We start from the raw sequence: 16,533 nt of genomic DNA, 5'->3' as shown, positions 1-16,533 counted from the left end.
ATTATAAAAGGTTTAGAACCTGACCTATGATGAAAGGTTAAAAAAAACTGGGCATGTTTGGTCTTGAGAAAAGAAGACTGAGAGGTGATCTGATAAGAGAATCTTCAAATATGTTAAGGGCTGTTATAAAGAGGATGGTGATGAATTGTTCTCCGTATCCACTGAAAACAGGACAAGAAATAATGGGCTTAATCTGCTGCAAAGGAGATTTAGGTTAGATATTAGGAAAAACTTTCTAATTATAAGGATAATTAAGCTCTGGAATAGGCTTCTAAGGGAAGCTGTGGAATCCCCATCACTGGAAATTTTTAAGAACAGCTTAGACAAACTCCTGTCAGGAATGGTCTAAGAATACTTGGTCCTGTCTCAGCACAGGGGGCTGGACTAGATGACCTCTTGAGGTCCCTTCCAGACCTACATTTCTATGATTCTATGACATTCTGGAAAGGTAAGAGGCACTGCTGGTCCTTAACTCAATATTAATTGTGGTTCTGATAGTCTATTTCCCTTGTTTAAGAAAGTGATGGTAGGGAGGGGCATGATTTTAGAGCCCTTGTTGTGGGGATGGGACACAAGGGGTCTTAATAAACACAGGTTAATTGTGTTATCTATATTTTGTCTTGGTTTATGGTGGATTGAAGCAAAACAGGCATTAGAAACCTCACATCGAGAAGGCTGAGGTTGACAGGTTTTGGGAGCTCCCATCAGAAGTCCAACAGTTCCTTACACTAATTGTGGACACTATTTGGCCCTATGATAGTTCTGGGATACAGTAACTCCTCACTTAAAGTCATCCCGGTTAACATTGTTTCATTATTAGGTTGCTGATATATTAGAGAACATACTTGTTTGAAGTCGTGCAATGTTCCATTATAATGTTATTTGGCTTGCCCTGTTCTGCCCGCCCGGCGTTCCAGCTGGGGAGCGGGCAAGCCTCCAATCCCGCTCCCTGGCAGGAGTGCTGGGTGGGCAGAATGGGGCAAGTCCCTGTGCCCTGACCCCGCTCCCTGGCTGGAATGCTGGGCGGCGGAATGGGGCAAGCCCCCACGCCCTGACCCCGCTACACCCCTGTCTCAACCAAGCTTCACAACCATCATTGGTGAGTACAGTATTAAATTGTTTGCTTAAAATTATTTAAAACTTATAATGTATATGTATATAATGTCTTTTGTCTGGCAAATTTTTTTCCCTGGAACCTAACCTCCCCTATTTACATTAATTCTTATGGAGAAATTGGATTCACTTAACATCGTTTCGTTTAAAGTAGCATTTTTCAGGAACATAACTACAACATTAAGCAAGGAGTTACTGTACATGAAATTTTCCTTCGTTCATGGTTTTTCTTTCAGAATGTACTTGAAAGGGCAAGACAGTTCCCTCATAAGAATGTACATAAGAATGGACATACTGGGTCAGACCAAAGGTCCATCTAGCCTAGTATCCTGTCTTCTGACAGCGCCAATGCCATGCTTCAGAGGGAATGAACAGAATAGGTAATTATCAAGTGCTCTTATAGTGTATTTATTAACTTGTTATTCTTTGCTCTCTGAATGCTGAGCAACATGCAGCTTTGTGGCCACAGCATTATGTACTAGGTGATCTAGCATTCCAAGGAACAGAGTAACAGCTGGCAGGACATTTGGCACTTTCAAGTCCAGAGTGTAATTGTCCAAGGGGCTTTCTACTGCATAAGTGGTAATAAACCTGGCTGGGAATAAGTTTCAGGGCTGCAACCACTCCAGCAAAATTCTGACCCATAATTCTTCACTTGTGGTAACAAGTGGGTGCTCCATTGTTGATAGGGTACTCGTATTTTTACCACTGTGGATCCAGTTCTGTAAAAGACTGACTGGTTTTAGGCCCAGTGTATTTAGGTCTAGTGTAGGGTGCCCTAGTGTGTATTGTTTGCTTATTCTATAAAATCTGCAGCAAATTTGACCTACAAACCATGTGTCATCTTATTCATAGCCAACTTTTCAGCAATTAATTTATGCACCTGGTGTCAAACTTCAGCAGATTTCAATCAACGCCTGACAGCTACCAGTGCTTTTTCAGACAGAGTAATTACAGAAAACAGCATTTAGTCTTAATCTTTCTGCATTTTTTTTTTCCTATCCAGAATGCAATCAACAGGATCTTAAATAAGTTCTGGTTTGTTTTCCTCCTTTGATTTTTCTTTTGTATTAAGCAAAATTAAAGTTCAGTAAGAACACACAATTTAAATTCAGAAGATAAGGATGGAAATTCACTTTGTTTTTATATTTTATTTCCTGTTATAACAAGTGTTGCTCTGATCCCTGCTATGGCTTTTCTAGGACAAACTTCTTTGGAAATTGCTAGCTAAGTCCACAGAATTTCCATTTGCTGAATTTTATTTCTCCACCACAATATTTTTCTTTATCCTCAAATTTTTTGTGTAATGTTAATGATTGCTCATATCAAAAAAGATGAAGCTACTGCATACACTTCTATGCTATATGTTCTTGGCCAGATTTTTAGAATTGCACTCAGATTCATTGTGACGGTGCATCCAATCTGGGTTATTGCATAAACAAATTGCCAGGTGATCAACTGATTCTTTGTGTACACAAAAACTATGACTACATAAGCTTGTTATTACCAGCATAAATTACACAAATACAAGTATAAAAAAAATCTTGCCATGTTTGTTTTCTTTTACTCCAAAAATAAGGGAATTCAGCAAAAAAAGCAGGCAGTTATTTCTGAAACAATATGACATTAGGAGCATGAGCTATGCTGTTATATTTTGTATCAATACAAAAAGTGCATTTATATAAATTCCTCCTTTTTCATTCAAGAACATTGAAACCTTCTATATACTATAAGGCTTATAACACAGATTATGTCTTCTAACTGAAGGGTAAAAGCAGGGGATCCTAGAGACAATGGACCCTTGGCTCCAGTGTGTCATCTAGGTGCCAATGTCAACATTTACATCTGAGTCCAGGTCTGGGAGGAAGAGTCCCCTTGCCAGAGTGTCTGGAGGGAATTGAAGTTGTCCTAGCAAACTCCTGGAGTCCATAGGAAGAAGATTATAGTTGTCCAGTTCAGAGCCACTCTTGCCCACCGTTGGGCCTGGACGTGGCAGTGTTGCGTAATACTGTGGCAGGAAGTGGGTTGAAGAAAATGGTTAGTAGAATAGATCAGTTATCAAAAGTTGTAGGGGAGAGGCAAAAGAGAAGCATTTTTTGCTATCCTTCCTCAGCTCCTTCTAAGAGGAAGCTTCCCCTGTGCACCCAAATCGTCATCCATGTCATTCTGTAGCTTTGAGGAGGCCTGGAAAAAAATATGGTTCCAGAAAAAAGTTACAGCTTCTTCTAGGAAGGCAAGAAAATATCTAGGGAAGTCTGTACATTTGGAGTTAGAAAAAGCGAATATGAAAATTGTGCATTTGGATCACCAACACAGGCCTGACTTAAGAGATGAAGAAGGCTCACATATTCATTCATCTATGCTGGCAGAACCTATATCACAATGTTTTTTTGTTTTTTTTTCCAGTTTAGACAACATATACGCCCACTCCAATTTTAGCTGTATTTGAGTCTGAGGCAGCAAGGTTCCCCAAGGGAACATCAGATTGATCCTATGACACGATAACTTGTTTCTGCTACAGAGGCTGTGGAGCAGAGAAAGCTTTGGATTTTTGAGCTCTCGGAATCAATAGGACTGAGGTGGATATAATATCCTCACATCCTAAGGGTTACCTCTGCAAATAACTTGAAACCGTAAGGGAACCTATGATCCAGGCATCAGTTCTTAGCCTGTCAGATCCTCATCAGCTATAGTCTTGTGAACTGAATCTTGGATGACTGAATTTCTGTTACACAATTTAGCCCAAAGGCATAAAATGGATGCCCAAGAGAACCTCAACAGGCACTATGCAGGATCAAGGGAACAGAGAGCTCTAGAACCATGCAAATTGACTTCTAAGATTTCTGATAGTAAAAGTCTATGAGTGGTTCCACCCCTTTCTACTCACCTACAAGGCGAGAGTCTGGTAGATAGAGCTTTGGAAGGAAGGAAAACCCTCTCCCAAAAGCAGGGTGTCAATTTTTGCACCTGAAAATGCAAACAGGAAGCCCAATGTAAAAACACTATCCTGGAACAAAGAATCACAATCCCAGATCTGATCAAAAGCTTCTAATAGAAAATACATTACATTTCAGTGTTCTGAGGACCTCCACACCAGATCTGTTTGCTCAGACCCCTAAGTTGGGCACAGAATCAGTAAGGCAAGTAGTTCTGCAAAGATCATGATAACGGAAGTACAGTACTGGACTTCATTGATCTGGGTGGATCTGGGGCTTCAGTGGTACAGAACCACAAGACAAGTGACTTAACAGTTAAAGGTGCTAGATCCTCATGTTGGCTGGATCCCTTCTTGGCAGTTGTACTTGGTAATCCTTCATGTTGAGCTGTCAAATCTGGATTCAGGTTCTCATCCTAGATCCATGTTTGGTTGCTAGATCCCAACACAGGCTTGATTTCTAGCTCCAGATCCATACTTGTCAGCTACAGATACATGCTCAGTTTGCTTTTGAGGCTTCTTTTTTTGTAGCTCTGTATCTGTGCTCTTTTGTGGCTGCCAAATCCATGCTTCATTGTTTCATCTGGATTTTGCAGTCCCAGATCTATGTTTGGCTGCCAGATCCAGATCAAGACTTTGCCACCTCAGATACATGCTCAGCTGCCAGATACAGATCCAGGCTGTGCAGCCCAAGTTCTGTGCTTGCCTGCAGGTTCTGATCTGTGTGGCTCTAGATCCCTTGGAAACCAGCTCCAACAACCATAAAACCATTTTAGGCACACAGATAGGTCTCCAAGATTAACATGGACAGAGCCAGGGACCTTGACAGTAACCAGACTGAGGAGCCTCCCTCACCAGCAGAATTGTGTGAGACAGCCAAACCCTGACCTAGAGCAGTGGTTTTCAAAACCGGTCCGCCGCTTGTTCAGGGAAAGCCCCTGGAGGGCTGGATCGGTTTGTTTACCTGCCTCATCCGCAGGTTCGGCCGATTGCGGCTCCCACTGGCTGCGGTTCGCCACTCCAGGCCAATGGGGGCTGCGGGAAACTGCGCAGGCCAAGGGATGTGCTGGCCGCCCTTCCCGCAGCCCCCATTGGCCTGGATCGGTGAACCATGGCCAGTGGAAGCTGCGATCGGCTGATCCTGCGGACGCGGCAGGTAAACAAACCGGTCCAGCCCTCCAGGGGCTTTCCCTGAACAAGCGGCGGACCAGCTTTGAGAACCACTGGCCTAGAGGACTATCTTTGAAGCCAATGCTGGATTTATTCACTGATAGTTTAGCTGACTGGGCCTAAGGAGCTTCCCATATTAGCAGGGATGTCTGAGGCAGCCCTCCCAGTCCTGCCGGTTCAGACATAGTCTGTGCTGGACAGCCATCTCTTCTTTTAAACAAAAAACCTGACTAACTAACTGACAAGCTATAAACAACATTTGCCCCAAAAGGGTAGAATGAGAGGAAAAAAAAAAGAAAAAACAATGAGGAAAGTGTTGAGGATGCTGTGAACAATCCAAGCTCGCCTCACCTTTGGCAATTCGAAGGAACTGAGGGGCAGATTGGGACCGCTTCCCCCCCCACCCCTGCTTTTATACCTTCAGAACCCTCCAGGATGTGAAGAGGAGGAGGGGCGAGTGGCCCTAGTGGACACTGCTGTCCAGAAGCTGTCAGCGCAGGCATCTTGGATGCACAAGTGGGAATATGCAAAGGCCACTCAAAGAATAAACCCAAATACCATGAGACTTGTGATAAAAATCACAAGAGTTTGCAACTCTGCCACTGAAGAAGAGATAGGTCAGCACTGAGCACTTTAAAAATCCCACCACTGGCACATTAAGATATTCTTTAATGTTATCTGGCCTGCCTTCATTCCATAGACCAAGAACTATGCAGAAACTAGGTCAGGGGTCAGCAACCTATGGCACGCGAGCCAAAGACAGCATGCGAGCCAATTTTTAATGGCATGTTGCTGTCTGCCGGGGACCCCGGTAGACAGCAGCGTGCCACTAAAATTCCTGCCCAGCCCGGCCCGCTCTTCTCCACCCCCCACCCACCAGCTTGCTGGGCAGGCAAGCTTCCCTCTTCCCCCGGCATGCTTGGTTCCTGCCCCTCCTTCTCTCCCTCCCTGCGGCTGATCAGCTGACGGCCCTTGCTGGCCCTTGCTACGGAGGGGGAGAGGAAAAAGCAGAGCCACAGCATGCTCACGTGCTCTGCTCCAGGGACCTTGGGGAAGAGGGTGGAATTGGCATATCCCCTCCAGCCCCCTGCTGTAAGCCACTCAGGGCAGGGGGCTGGGAGCACCCCACGACCTCAGCCCACACCCCCAGCCCTCGGCCCTCACCCCTGCACCGCCCTCACACACCCCCAGCCCTCTGCCCTGACCCCTGCACCCCCTCACGCACACCCTAGCTCCGTGCCCTGACCCCTGCAATCCCCACACATCCTAGCCTGTGCCCTAACCATTGCATCCCCCCACAACCCCAGCCCTGACTCTGGCACCCCCCACAAATACCCAGCCCCCCCAGCCCTGACTCCTGCACCCTACTCAAATACCCCCAGCCCCCTGCCCTGACTCCTGCAGCCCCCACACATACCCAGCTCCCCCACACCCTATGCTCTGACTCTTGCACCCCCCACATCCCCACCCTGAGCACCAAATGGGAGCTCCTGCACACACACACACACACACACACACACATTCCCACCTGCACCCCTCGCACCAAATGGGAGCTGCCCAGGTAAGCGCTCCACACCCAAACCTCCTGCCCCAACCCTGAGCCCCCTCCCTCATTCTAGCTCCTGGCCAGACCCTGCACCCCAACCCCCAGCCTGCTCCTTCACCCAGCCCTGTACTCAGTGCACTCCCACCCCCATCTCAGTGCAGAGAGAGGAAGAGAATGGCTAGAACCAGGGAGAAGGTAGGTACCCGCTCTATGTGGACAGGGTCAGGACCCCAGACTGGCAGCAAGGCTGAGCGGGGCCGGCAGCCGGGACCCTGGCTGGCAGTAGCCAGCGGACAGACCCCCCAGAGCAGCAGCAGGCTGAGCGGCAGTGGGCTGAGCCACTCAGCCCACTGCTGATCTGGGGTCCTGGCCACCGGCCCCGCTCATCCCACTGCCGGTCTAGAGTTCTGGCTGCCGGCCCCTTGCCAGCCAGGGTCCCGGCCTCAGGCTCCGTTCAGCCCACTGCCGGCCTAGGTGAACGGAACCCCAGGCAGGCAGCGGGCTAAGCAAGCCGGCGGTGTAAGATCAGCATTTTAATTTAATTTTAAATGAAGCTTCTTAAACATTTTGAAAACCTTGTTTACATACAATAGTTTAGTTATATAATATATAGACTTATAGTGAGAGACCTTATAAAAAAAACGTAGTATTGGCACGCAAAACCTTAAATTAAAGTGAATAAATGAAGACTCGGCCCACCACTTCTAAAAGGTTGCCGACCCCTGGACTAGGCAAATCACAAGTCTTCTCATTAAGATGGAATAATATACTTCCCCTTATAAACCTAACCCCTGATTAGTAGTCTTACCACAAGAACCAATAGTGCATGACACAAATGAACATATATTGTACATTAACCATACTTTATATAACTGTACTCTAAAAAGTGCCTTGAAAAAAATTCTGCTGTGTAACACAAAATAATTCTAGCAAGTATATTTTTATTTTATTTGATAAGTTCACAATAGTAAAACTATAATGAATTTTTAACACATTAGATTTTTTAAATAATCTTAGATGCCCTAAAAATACTGCTTCAGATTTTTCCCTCCAAGTTATCCAGAATGTGTGACTAAGATATCCACTAGCAAAAAGTTCTATAAAGCAATCACTTGAGGTTGCTTATCTCCTCAAGATATTTATCAACTACAAATATTTTTCTCTGTTTAAGCAGCAAGTTGGTTTTCGTAAGCAGCTAGGCTCTTCAACATGATCAAAACCAAAATACTACAGTGTATGAAAATCCTGTAACTAATCATCTAATAGAGTGACCATGACTATTGCCAGACGTTTCCTCTGCCTTTGCAAACTAGCGACGGATTGCAGTTATTAACAGGTCAGTGAATAAATTAATTCCAGGGCACTGGAAATTATGTTCGTGAAATGAAAAGTGGCCTTGCTGACATTGCATCGCTATTTCTAGACAGTGTGCTTGAACACCAAATAAATCTCACATCTTGGATGAGTGCCAAAAGCCAGTGACCTAGTTTCATTTCGGTGGGAAAAGAATAGCAAGTGGTCCTATGAGGGGAGATTATCAGAATAACTCTATATAGGAGAAGAGTTACATTTCCTAATTTTACTTTATTTTATTTTTACATCACAAATTATCCATTCTGATAGATCACTGAGAATCCCCTCCCACACAAAAAAGCCATGGACTTTGTGAGATCCCTTAGAATTAAAGTTATTTTAACATTACATTACTCACATCCCTGTATTGCATTCACATGGACTGTATTAGAAGATTTTTTAGAATTACTTTTAATTCTCATTCATAATATCTTAATATTCTTTTAAATCAGATTTTTTTTATTTTCCAGTGAAAAATGTAACACTTCATCCTTAAACCAAAGAGAGCTTTATTAATAAAAGTATGTCTTTTTTTAAATATTCAGCATACAGTAATCTACTCAGTAATCTTTCTTGATTAAAAATTCCTTGGCTTCTCTTCAAAAAACACACGGAGTGTGGATGAGCTCAACAGCTGTCAACATAATTTTTTCAAAAACTCACCAAGCATTACTGCCTCTATAAAAGGCATTTATAGAATGAAGCATATACTATAGAAATCACCTCCCCCCTCCCATCCCACCACCACCATTTATATTGAGATGAAGACATATTGGTGAGAAGTATTGTAACAATAATATGTAGCAAAAATCACTGCATCTTAGATTGATCATCTTTTGAAAACCTCTTACTGTCCTCTGCAAATTGCTTTCCATTCACTAGCAAAGTAAAGTACAGAAGATAAATTGGTGTATTATGTAAAAAAGACTGTTCTTGAAAAACTAAAACATTTGCAGGACTTTTTTTTACTAACCAAAATTGGGAATATGACATAATTAACACAAGGTATTGCTTTCAAAGAGGTGTCACTTGCAGCCCAATCCAGCAAATCCTACTCATGCAAGAGGTCCTTAATTACATGTGTATGCCATTGCCTAAAGTGCAACTGTTCTCTCTATGCATAAGAGCTACTTGTGTGAAGAAAAGACTACATGACAGGTCCAAATTTTGAAAAACAGAACGCATACTATTCTTATTATCCCACTATGATTTACATTACCAGATACACTACTACTGGACAAAAATCAAAAAATTTTCTCAATTTTTACACAGCCTTTACTCAGGCAAGTTCTCACAGACTTTAATGTGAATTTTTACTGAGTAATGACTTCAGGATTTGTGCCCAGTTTTAGAGGGACATTTAGGTACTCAGGGAGTGTTTTGGGATTCTGAAAAAGAAGCAACACTATATTATGTATAAATTTATAACTACTTTTTTTAAAGCTTTTTTAAAGGAAATTAAATTGGGAAGTTTTAGCATTTTGTCTTTGTTCCTTTTATCTATACCTGGGACAACACAGGGTGATAAGGCAAGCACAATTTGTCCACATATTGACAACTTTCTGAATAACAAATGTAAGTTTCTTCACTCTTTCTCCTTTACCTCTTGCATCTTCCATGTTATAGTTTTATGGCTGTGCTAAAGAATGCCAATATTGATTAGTAAAATATTTAATTATCCATAACTTTGCAATAAAAACATTGAAAACAAACAAACAAACAACCCACAAAATAACAAGGCATCTCCCCAAAAACCCTGCATGGGATTCACCTTAGAATCATAGAATATCGGGGTTGGAAGGGATCTCAGGAGGTCATCCAGTCCAACTCCCTGCTCAAAGCAGGACCAATCCCCAAATAAATCATCATAGCCAAGGCTTTGTCAAGCCTGACCTTGAAAACCTCTAAGGAAGGAGATTCCACTACCTCCCTAGGTAACCCATTCTAGTGCTTCACGACCCTCCTACTGAAAAGGTTTTTCCCAACATCCAACCTAAACCTCCCCCACAGCAACTTGAGACCATTACTCCTCTTTCTGTCATCTGGTACCACTGAGAATAGTCTAGACCCATCCTCTTTGTAACCCTCCTTAGGTAGTTGAAAACAGCTATCAAATCCCCCCTCATTCTTCTCTTCCGCAGACTAAACAATCCCAGTTCCCTCAGCCTCTCCTTATAAGTCATGTGCTTCAGCCCCCTAATCATTTTTGTTGCCCTCTGCTGGACTCTTTCCAATGTTTCCACATGCCTCTTTTAGTGTGGGGCCCAAAACTGGGCACAATACTCCAGATGAGGCCTCACCAATGCCGAATAGAGGGGAATGATCACGTCCCTCAATCTGCTAGCAATGCTCCTACTTATACAGCCCAAAATGCTGTTAGCCTTCTTGGCAACAAAGGCACACTGTTGACTCATATGCAGCTTCTCGTCCACTGTAACCCCAGGTCCTTTTCTGCAGAACTGCTGCCTAGCCACTCGGTCCCTAGCCAGTAGCAGTGCATAGGATTCTACCGTATTAAGTGCAGGACTCTGCACTTGTTTTTGTTGAACCTCATCAGATTTCTTTGGGCCCAATCCTCTAATTTGTCTAGGTCCCTCTGTATCCTATCCCTACTCTTCAGTGTATCTACCGCTCCTCCCAGTTTAGTGTCACCTGCAAACTTGCTGAGGGGGCAATCCACACCATCCTCCAGAGCATTAATGAAGTTATTGAACAAAACTGCCCCCAGGACCGACCCTTGGGGCACTCCGCTTCATACTGGCTGCCAACTAGACATGGAGCCATTGATCACTACCCGTTGAGCCCGACGATCTATCCAGCTTTCTATCCACCTTATTGTCCATTCATCCAGCCCATACTTCTTTAACTTGCTGGCAAGAATACTGTGGGAGACCGTATCAAAACCTTCCAATTGTAGGGTCTAATAAACTAATAAGAAACTAGCAGAAAGGACATTTGGTCCCATTTCCAAGTATTAATAGCTAGCCTTGAAAGAGTAATTTAAAGAGCTTTCAATATGTGCATGAGCAGCTTTTTTTTTTTAAAGACTTGTCCACACTATTTGCTAAGTTGTGTTTAACACTGTGTGAGTTAAGACATTTTCTCACACTATGTGTTTTTCCAGTGTAGACAAGGCCTAAGAACTGGTGGTTGGCAACAACAAATTTCTGTTAGCTTCTGTTTGTACAACAAAGGTGGGTGCAACCCTTCCCCTGACCATCACAGTGGAAGAGGAGAAGCAAACGTTTCCCATCTGGGTAGATCCACTGCTGGCTTTTCATCTTCATAGGGATTAATCAGTATCTCTACAAGACACTCTCTTCAACCCGCCTGCATTCTCTCTGCCTGTCCTGCCACTAATAAGCACAGCTCTCTCTCTTTTGTGCTTCTGTTACCATAGAGACAAGAAGAATTAAACAGAGCTGCGCTCACTAGCAGTCTGCCAGGGAAACAGAAAGGGAGGGTTGTGGGGAAAAGGGCATTGCAGGGATAATGCTTAATCCTTGCAAGGCTGGTGAACAGGGAATGAGCCTATTCATAAAGATATGGAATCAGAATTGAAAGATGATTTTAAATCTTCACCCAGTTAAAGAGTAAAGGATGCTATGGATGACAATACTTGAACCTGTATTTTTCAGTATTTTCTTTATTGTGCCCTGTCCCATTTCACTAGAGGGGGGTCTTGAGTGCCCCAAATGCATAGGAAATCTATTAAGCCTATTGTGAATTGTCTCCACATAGTTTGCACTGTGCCTAAACATGGATTTCTATTCAATGTCCCACAGATACTCCTATGCTTCATTATAGAATTGAATTATAAATACAAAAAAGTTTGGCCTTGCTTAATTTTTCAAACATTCTCCCTTTAGTCATCAGTGTCATGGAAAACTACAATGAAACAATCTCAAAAAGAAACCAGTAACATGGTGCAAACCACACTCACTGAGGCAAAACTTGAATGGGGCCTAAAGCTGTAGGTGTTATGGAGGAGGGAACAGGCCATACCTTCTATCAGTTATTCATGTAAAGCGACCAACACATTAGTTTCAAACTGACCAATACAATTTTTGAAAGATATGAGAACTGTGTGAAGAGGAAACAGCTAATGACAACGGGAAATGAGATCACCTCTTTTTACCATATGTCGGGAAAGGAAGAGATTCTAACACAATGGATTCAAGACCCCAAACTTTTGGGTTTAAAATTCTAGCTCAGGTCACAAAAAACAACACTTTGGAGTTCTAATCCTAACCCTGAAGGTACACAGCCAAAAAGAAAAAAAAGAAAAAAAAAAAAAGAAGAGTTGTGGCAGCAAGTCTCAGAGCTGGAGTCAACTGACTTGGACTTGTGGGTCTAAAAATCAGACACCGACTCCGTGGGTGCTCTGGGGTGGGAGCATCCCTGGGGAAAAAAATAGTAGGTGCTCAGCACCCACCAGCCACAGCTGTTCAGCCAGGGAGCACCCCCCAAGAAAACTAGACGTTGGTGCCTATGCTAAAAATAGCAGCTTGGGCTCTGAGCTCTGAAACCCAGCAAGGGGGAAAGGTCTATACCACTATTTTAGCCCTGCAGAGTGAGCCTGAGTCAGTTGACCCAGGGTCTAAAATTCACTGCATATTTTTTTTCCTGTGTAGATGTATCCTATTTGAACATAGCACCCTGAACTCTAATTCTCTATAAGGAGCAAGTCATTGCACTACCAATAGTTTGGTGAAACATTCTCAGTTTATACATAAAGATGTTGCTATTGTACAACTGTATTTAAAATTTGGTAAACCGATTTTGAATATTAGCATTGTGTGACATTTTAAAACTCTGCCTCCACACCAACATCGTTAGAACTGCTCAGAAAGCCAAGTATAAAATGACTCATTTGGTGAAAGTAAGCTTATTTTTATTTAAGAAAAAAGAACAAATCATATGAACCATAATTCTCCATAACCTACTGAGGTAGAACTAATTTACCTCCCGCTATTAGCATTCTACATATTTTGTTTAATTACTTTGAGACAAGAGTGGATATTCAAACATCTGTTTTCAACACTATTAGCATTTTTTTTTACTTGAGGCCATTTATTTAACTTGCTAAAAAAATAAATATTACAAAATATAAACATGCAAATAAGGCTCTATAGATTTACGTTGATTGAAGAAAAAGCCAATAAATGTTCATATACCAAGTTACTTGTCTTATTACAATACCAAATCATGATAGCTATCATGAATGCTCAACACTGGGACAAGAGACAAAATGGGTGAAGTAATATCTTTTATCGGACCAACTTCTGTTGGTGCAAGGTACAAGCATTCGAGCTTCACAGAACTCTTCTTCAGGTTAGCTCTGTGAAACTCCGAAGCCACTTCCTTCCCCCAGAAAATGAATCTAAAACAAAACAGATCCACCTTTTATTTATGTTTTGTTTTTTCATAGTATTTACTAAAGACAGAATACAATACTTTAAACAACAACTTCTAATCCGGCTCTTCATTCCAGGAGGATTAAGATGTTAAATTTCTATTTTAGAAATCTGAAAGTTTTTCCCCTAAAAATTTTCCTTTTCTTCTTACATTTAGCCTGTCATTGTATCATAGAAATTAGAGGTGGAAAAGAGCAATCAAGTCTTCTGTTACATCAGCCTGCCAATGCAGGAGGAGTCTCGGCAGTAAATAAATGATATTTTTAATTATCTGGAAGGCAAAATGTTCTATTTTATTTCAAATATTCTTAAATTAGCATCTGAGCAGAGAAAAATTACAAATTGTTTTTGATGTTGAGAGTCCTGTTTCCCTCCCCTCTCTGCCATTACCAAGTTGTACAGTAATTTTCTACTTTAGTAGAAGCTACAGTATTTATAGCTAGAAGATACTCTACCATTAAATGTGGATTAAATTTCAGGCTCAAAATATAACAGTATTTCTTTAACCTTTTACACCTTCGTAGTTAGTACAACTGCTGTTTGCATGAATGCATTTTGCATGAGTGTCACATCTGGAAATTCCCCTCATATCTTACTCATCACAAAAGGAATGCTTTTCAATTTTAGGGCAAATCCATTAATACAGAACTTTATTCTGGTTTTAACTGTGAAAAGGGAATATTTAAGGGATGCTAAAGATTCACAAAGATCCACTAAGACCAATTAGCACACTTTCCTTCATTTTCTTTTCATACAAAGAATAGAACTACCCATGTTCTTCCTCTATATTCTTAGAATCCACAATCTGATAGCTCTGACTTTTAAAACAGGTTGTCAAATCAGCAAAAATGGTCAAAAATAAGAAAAAAATGAACTGTAAAGTTTTCTGAGGTAACAGTTATCAAACTGAAGAGAAACAAATAACCTTTAAAAGCTTCAATTAATTCTTCACTTGCTCGACATCTGCACCACACATTCTAGAGACAAATCAGTCCTATGTATCTAGGTACATATGCTGTATACAGTTGCATCACTGGAAAAATCATTAGTTGCATCGCTGGAAAAATTTGAGACTTGTTGAGAAGATGACAAATGATATTTATAGGGTTAAAGAAAGCCTTTAGGGTGAAATATTTATCATAATTGCAAAAATGTCAAGAGTTAATGTACAGAGGAATTTTTTTAAGACACCATTGTTCTTCAAGACTTTGTGGCAGACAGCTGCATAATGAAATAATCCTATTTTAACTAAAGGAAACAATGGTAAAATTTGATCTTTGATGAAATATTGCAAATTAAAATGCCTTTTTAAAAGGGTTAGAAAGCTGTAAGTATGCAACTCCAGTACTAGGATTTCATCTAGTTTGGTCAAATTCTCTGTTGACATAATTCCATTGACTTTACTGTAGTTATGCAAGAGCATAGTTTGTGTCTATCACTGTCAATTTTTCCAAGGAACTCAACACCCCATATGCAATCGCACCAAGAATATTCAGGTAGTACCAGAAAGTACCTCCTGTTTTTATCATAACATTATCCTTACTCTGTCATTTCCTATTAGCTCAGTAAAGTATTTGTGAGTCTACCAGAATTACAAACTAACCAACCACACATTATTACTCATGTTATGTTCCCACAGTTATGTTCTTTATTAGCATTTTCATGTTCTCATGACACAGCTAAAATCCAGAGCCTCTTAACTAATGTACTACACAAATGGAGGTAGTTCTGCTGACAAGGAATCCTCCGAACATTACAGCTCCCAAAATAAGTTTACAATGCTAACCAAGAAAGAAATAATAGCAATAAACTATAAATCAAAATCATTCAAAACAGCAACAAACTAGAAAAGGCAGAAGTGTTCATATACATGTTCTGAGAAGAAAATTTCCAGATAAGAACAAAATTTTCATATATAGTTTCTGCCTAAGTCAAGAGGTACTACTGGAAACGACATCCAGATACTGAAAATGTATTTTTCTGTGCTTTAGTTTAGGGCATAGCCATAGGACAGAGATGACTTATGTGGAAAGGAGAGATGAGTTTTGTAGGAAATCTGAATCCATGAAGAGTACAACTTTTTCTTGATAAAGCTGAAAAATGGCTTTGAGACAGAGACCAAAAAGCTCCTCAGTCCTCTTAGCAGCAGTAATAGACTTGAGAAAGGTTACGTTCACTGATACAAAGTGACGTTATCTCATGAGATTCAAAAAGGGGGATTTCATATGGGTATAGACTAACTAAGTTCAAGTTCCAGCTCATTATAGGTTGTCAGGTGGCAAGTCAAAGTCTGGTGATTGCCTGAGGAAAATCTTGCACCGTGGTTATCGCTGACTAGATTCCCTTGCCAATGTAAGGCCTTGGAAGCCCTTAACATTGTGATATGGACCTGGAGAGAGATCAGGTCCAAACCCTTGTGAAGTCACCCAGATTATATTTTAGATAGTCCCCCTTTCTAGGAGTTGGGGTTTAAACTAGCAAAGAGTTTTTAAATACATGAAGAATACTAGAGACAGATCTTGACTGCACAAGACTGTCCACCAGTAGAGATGAGGAGCCAAAACCCAAACATTTTAGCCTTCCACAGTGTCTGTTTCACCAATGAAAATATCCCTGGATCAGAACACAAGATTGGCCCCTGTAACAGAAAGGCCTTGTGTGACTGACTGAAAATATCCTGTTATATCCCAAATGAAATTTACTGAATTAAGTTAAACCTTACCGAATTGGGTTTGATGCCTTAGGAGTCAATCATATTGAAAATGAAATTGTTTCTGTGTTATTGGAGGACTGCATGTAACTTTTCTAAGGTTTTGACTAATGTAAATGTTAGCAACTTCAAAGAACTTTGGGGGACTGTGTGTGTATAGTGGATTTCCTAGGAAGTACCTGGGGGATAAGAGAAATGCAAATGACCCATTTCAAATACATCCTGTAAAAACTATGCCCTGGGAAAGAAATCCCATTGTCTACTAATTACCTGCTCCTGGAGTTACCCC

At 41.5% G+C, this 16,533-nt stretch overlaps 1 protein-coding gene and 1 long non-coding RNA gene across 4 annotated transcripts in view; both read right to left on the bottom strand.

Moving 5' to 3' along the window:
- Positions 1–16,533, bottom strand: part of AUH (AU RNA binding methylglutaconyl-CoA hydratase) — a 189,506-nt gene that overhangs the window by 75,327 nt on the left and 97,646 nt on the right. The window lies entirely within an intron of this gene.
- LOC122460424 lies at positions 2,822–16,525 on the bottom strand. The gene is made up of 3 exons (XR_006281716.1): positions 16,515–16,525; positions 4,001–4,080; positions 2,822–3,297 (listed from the first exon to the last, which is right to left on the bottom strand). It is a non-coding gene; the product is annotated as an uncharacterized LOC122460424 (long non-coding RNA).

Source organism: Dermochelys coriacea, chromosome 5 (genome assembly GCF_009764565.3).
Source record: "Dermochelys coriacea isolate rDerCor1 chromosome 5, rDerCor1.pri.v4, whole genome shotgun sequence".
In the NCBI taxonomy this organism is placed as follows: domain Eukaryota; kingdom Metazoa; phylum Chordata; order Testudines; family Dermochelyidae; genus Dermochelys; species Dermochelys coriacea.
This window is presented reverse-complemented; position numbering and strand designations above follow the sequence as displayed.